Here is a 5,638-nt window from a genome sequence, read left to right as displayed (position 1 = left end):
ATCACCACAATAAACCCAGTTAACATACATCACCTCACATATTTATAAACGTGTTTTTCCAATGAGTGCTTTTAAGAATTCCCCTCTTAGAAACTTTCAAATAGAGTCTAGAGGTTTATACATAAGTTTGAACTTATTAAATGTATTATTCAGATAATCTATATCTCTGCTTATTTTTCTTCTGCTTGATCTATCAGTTTCCGAGAGTTATGCATTGTTTCCGTCTCGCACCTGAGACATCTTGTTAGGTGCATATATGTTGAATCTTCTTCATCTATTGCTTCTTTTATCAAGATGCATCATCCTCTTTCAAGCATATACAGAAGTAGAGAAAAGAATAAAACAAACCCTCCTGAATCTGTCATCTAGCTTCAACAACCTATTTGGTTTAATCAATGACTCATTTGGTTTGGTTTGGTTCAACAACTCATATGGTTTAATCTGATTTCATTTATACCCTACAAAGTCTTCCACATCTCTTCTACTGGATTATTTTGAAGTAAATGACAAACATCCATATTATTTTATTAGTAAATACATTAGTGTCTATCTACAAAAGATAAGGAATTCTTAACTATAAATTTTTTTTTGTCACACCACATGGCATTCACGATCTTAAGTTCCCTGGCCAGGGATCGAACCCGTGCCCCCTGCAGTGGAAGCAGAGTCTTAACCACTGGACCTCCAGGAAGTCCCAATGAAATGGGGCAGGCCTTGCCCCCACCCCCCATCATGTCCTCTGCTTGCCTTTTGCCTGTGGAAAACTTTAGTCAAAGAATAAGTTTAATCAGAGGAGTGAGAAATGCTGAAACAAAGGAAAACAGTCAAAGGAGACTAAATAATAATAATGTAGTCACTAAGCAGAGTCGAGGACCTTTAGTTCTTTCTCAAGGATTGTAGATAATATTCTGAGCCACATCTGGTGAGCTGTCTTACAGATACCAAAACCCCAGGTGGAGAAATCAACTACACGATGATCAGACTGTACCCAGGACTTGAACTTCCACAATTCCGAGAATTGACTGCAAAGAAATGGGAACAAGTGCACCCCGGAACTGGAGATTAACTAACTGTCCTGAAACAACCAAGATGGTGTGAGGCAGACCACTGATGACCAACTGAAGGTGACTGTTACAGATGACTGTGCTGTTTCTACATGTAACCCCCCCGACTCTGTCTACAAAAGCTCTCACCCCCTGCTTGTTGGAGCGGGGAAGTTGGCCTTTGGACGGATATCCACCAGCCTCCCCCCAATTGCTGGCATCTGAAATAAAGCAAACTTTCCTTTCTACCAACTTGGCCTGCTTATTGGCTTTTGAGTGGCAAGCAGCCGGACCCCCCCAAGCATACCTTTTGGTAACAGATTTTGGTGCCCAACGTGGGGCTGGCTACTGCTGGCTTCTGTGCTTTCATGACACCTGGCTCTTCTGGGTCTTCCAGGGGAAAACTGTGGCTATGATACTGTATTAGCCTGCTGCTTGAAGCTAGGCAGCCCCAGGTAGGGGATTTGGGGGATGTTCCTACCAGCTACTGTAACTATTTGTTTTGAGGATCCTCCCTGTTTCTCCCCTGCTCGGCACTGGCTGCCAACTTAAGCTTTTCTTGGCGGAATGGAAACTTGCATTTGGGGTGAGCTGCCGACCTCCAAGACTGGCTAAGTCCACAGGTTTGCACACGGGCAGCCTTCCCATTTGTGAATGCTGGTGCTATTTGGGCATTCTTGCAGTGGGTTCTGACTGTATTTGATGTTGAGGATCATTTGTGAGCACTGATTGCTATTTGGGCACTTTCGCCAATGGTTCCGATGTCTGTCTGCCACTGAGGACCGTTTGTGAGCATGAAGCGCTTCTGGGCATTCTTCTCAATGGGTTCTGACATCTGACTACCGTTGAGGACCATTTGTGAGCACCGGGTGTCATTTGGGTATTTTGCCAATTGCTTCTGATATTTGACTATCGCTGAGGACCATTTGTGTCAGGGAAGTGTTTGGGACTCTGTACCGGTCACCTTTGGAGAGGGTTTATGATAGATCTGTCGTTTGGTGTGTGAGTGTATTTCCATTTGTATAATTGGTACTCTTGTTGCCTTATGTAAAATGGGAAATTCAGGTTCAACCCATTAAAGAAAATTTTAGTTGTGAATTTATGACTAAAAAGGAAATAATTTTTTGGACAATATATGGCTGTAGTATTCTTCAGACTCCAGAGAAGATTGGTTAAGATGAAAGTCTTGAAATTCAAAATACTGATTCTTTTTCCATATGCAGTTAGGGAAACCTAACTTGATAAAACACTTTTTTCAGACCTTGAGAAACCAAAAATATGCCTAGGAGAAAACTTGAAGTTAACACTTATCATGTCCTTGAAATACAAACACAGTCCACATTGCCTGGAACTCTAGCCTTTGGTTAATTGTAAAACTTCAAGCTAAGGAAAAAGAAAAAAAAAAAAAAGGAAAGTCTTTTAAAACTGAGTGTGTAATTTGGCCATTCTGATCATTATCCATAAACTGATAAGCTTAATTGCAATGCCTAATTCATGAAATGTAAAAAGATAAAACAATGAGATCTCTGTTTGATGTTTATATGTCTCAATATGTATTTTTGTATTTGGATAATATCTCTGAGGTTAATTAGTAAAGGAGCTCTATTTAATTGGCCTTAAAAAAATATAAGTACTTGCTACTGAAAGGTATGCATTGAGGGTCCAGCTACTTGCCACTCAAAAGCCAGTAAACAGGCCAGGTTGGTGGAAAGGAAAGTTTGCTTTATTTTAGATGCCAGCAACTTGCAGGGAGGGTGGCAGACATCTGTCTAAAGGCAGACACGTCCCCCCCTCCAACAAGCAGGGAATCAGTTTGGTTCAGTTGCTCAGTCTTGTCCAACTCTTTTTGACCCCGTAGACTGCAGCATGCCAGGCTTCCTTGTCCATCACCAACTCCTGAAGCTTATTCAAACTCATGTCCATTGAGTCGGTGATACCATCCAACCATCTCATCCTCTGTCATCCCCTTCTCCTCCTGCCTTCAATCTTTCCCAGCATCAGGGTCTTTTCCAGTGAGTCAGTTCTTCGCATCATGTGGCCAAAGCATTGGAGTTTCAGCTTCAGCATCAGTCCTTCCAATGAATATTCAGGACTGATATCCTTTAGGATTGACTGGTTTGATCTCTTTGCAGTCCAAGGGACTCTCAAGAGTCTTCTCCAGCACCACAGTTCAAAGGCATCAATTCTTTGGTGCTCAACTTTCTTTATAGTCCAACTCTCACATCCATACGTGACTACTGGAAAAGCCATAGCTTTTACTAGACGAACCTTTGTTGGCAAAGTAATGTCTCTGCTTTTTAATATAATGCTTAGGTTGGTCATAGCTTTTCTTCCAAGGAGCAAGTGTCTTTTAATTTCATGGCTGCAGTCACCATCTGCAGTGATTTTGGAGACCCCCCCAAATAAAGTCTCTCACTGTTTTGATTGTTCCCCCATCTATTTGCCATGAAGTGATGGGACCAGATGCCATGATCTTAGTTTTCTGAATATTTGAGTTTTAAGCCAACTTTTTAACTCTCCTCTTTCACTTTCATCAAGAGGCTCTTTAGTTTTTCTTTGCCTTCTGCCATAAAGGTGGTGTCATCTGCATACTGGAATTATTGATATTTCTTCCAGCAATCTTGATTCCAGCTTGTGCTTCATCCAGCCTGGTGTTTTGCATGATGTACTCTGCATATAAGTTAAATAAATGGGGTGACAATATACAGTGATGGAATTCCAGTTGAGCTATTTCAAATCCTAAAATATGATGCTGTTAAAGTGCTGCACTCAATATGCCAGCAAATGTGGAAAACTCAGCAGTGGCCACAGGACTGGAAAAGGTCAGTGTTCATTCCAATTCCAAAGAAAGGCAATGCCAAAGAATGTTCAAACTACTGCACAATTGCACTCATCTCACACACTAGCAAAGTAATGCTCAAAGTTCTCCAAGCCAGGCTTCAACAGTACGTGAACCATGAACTTCCAGATGTTCAAGCTGGATTTCGAAAAGGCAGAGGAACCAGAGATCACATTTGCCAACATCTGTTGGATCATCGAAAAAGCAAAAGCAAGAGAGTTCCAGAAAAAAATCTACTTCTGCTTTATTAACTATGCCAAAGCCTTTGATTGTGTGGGTCAAAACAAACTCTGGAAAATTCTTCAAGAGATGGGAATACCGGACCACCTTACCTGCCTCCTGAGAAATCTGTATGCTGGTCAAGAAGTGACAGTTAGAACTGGACAAGGAACAACAGACTGGTTCCAAATTGGGAAAGGGGTATATCAAGGCTGTATATTGTTACTCTGCTTATTTAACTTATAAGCAGTGGGTGAGAGCATTTATAGGGAGTTTAGGGGGGCAACATCCAGAAACAGCACAGTCATCTTCAAATTGGTCATCAGTGGTCTGCCTAGCATCATCTTGGTTGTTTCAGGACAGTTAGTTAATCTTCAGTTCCGGGATGCACTTGTTCCCATCTCTTTGGGGTCAGTTCTCGGAATTGTGGCAGCTCAAGTCCTGTAGTTGACTTCTCCACCTGGGGTTTTGGTATCTGTAAGACAGCTCACCGGATGTGGCTCAGAATATTATCTACAGCCCTTGAGAAAGAACTAAAGGTCCTTGACTATGCTTAGTGACTACATCATTATTATTCAGTCTTCTTTGACTGTTTTCCTTTGTTTCAGCATTTCTCACTTCTCTGATTAAACTTATTCTTTGACCAAAGTTTTCCAAGGGCAAAAGGCAGGCAGAGGACACGGTGGGGGTGGGGTGAGGCAAGGATCATATGGTCCTGCTCCGTTTCATACTTCCAGATTGAACAAATCTAAATTTACCTACTTTTGTCTCCTTGTAAGACCAAGAGGGAAACTAAAGATGTTTGGGTTTATTAAGCATATATATTGTACCACTGAAGAAAAATTGTGCTATAAAAAGTGCATAGTTTTTGAGGTTATGAAATATGTTCTTAAGTTTGCCAATCAGAAAATGCTGGTGTAACATTTTCATTACTTGTTTCTTGGTTTTGTTAAAACTTTCAAGGGTTAAAAACTGTGATATGTAAAAATGATAAGTGAAGCATTTTGGTATGTAAAGCAAAAGATACCAAAACCCCAGGGGAGAAGTTAACTACATGATGACCAGACTGTACCCAGAACTTGAGCTGCCACAATTCTGAGAACCGACCACAAAGAAATGGAAACAAGTGCACCCTGGAACTAAAGATTCACTTTCTCTCTTTCTTTAGTTGCTCAGTCGTGTCCGACTCTTGCGACCGCATGGACCGCAGCCTGCCAGGCTCCTCTGCCCTTGGGATTCTCCAGGCAAGAATACTGGAGTGGGTTGCCATTTCCTTCTCCAGAAGATTAACTGTCTTAAAACAACCAAGGTGATGCTAGTCAGACCACTGATGACCAATCTGAAGATGACTGTTAGAGATGACTGTGCTGTTTCTGGATGTTGCCCACCTCCGACTCTGCCTGTAAACTTTCTCACCCCTTGCTTGTTGGCCGGGGGTGAGGGGGTGGGGTGGGGTGGGGAGTCAGCCTTTGGACAGATGGCCACCACCCTCCCCTGAGGTTGCCACCACCTGAAATAAAGCAAAATTTTCTTTCCA

General features: G+C 41.9%; 1 long non-coding RNA gene across 1 annotated transcript; it reads left to right on the top strand.

Annotated features, from left to right (window-relative positions):
• Positions 1 to 629: 629 nt before the first annotated feature.
• Positions 630 to 5,638, top strand: LOC112446345 (uncharacterized). The gene is made up of 2 exons (XR_003034269.2): positions 630 to 1,666; positions 5,270 to 5,638. It is a non-coding gene; the product is annotated as an uncharacterized lncRNA (long non-coding RNA).

The sequence above is a fragment of the Bos taurus genome, chromosome 4 (genome assembly GCF_002263795.3).
Source record: "Bos taurus isolate L1 Dominette 01449 registration number 42190680 breed Hereford chromosome 4, ARS-UCD2.0, whole genome shotgun sequence".
Classification (NCBI taxonomy): domain Eukaryota; kingdom Metazoa; phylum Chordata; class Mammalia; order Artiodactyla; family Bovidae; genus Bos; species Bos taurus.
This window is presented reverse-complemented; position numbering and strand designations above follow the sequence as displayed.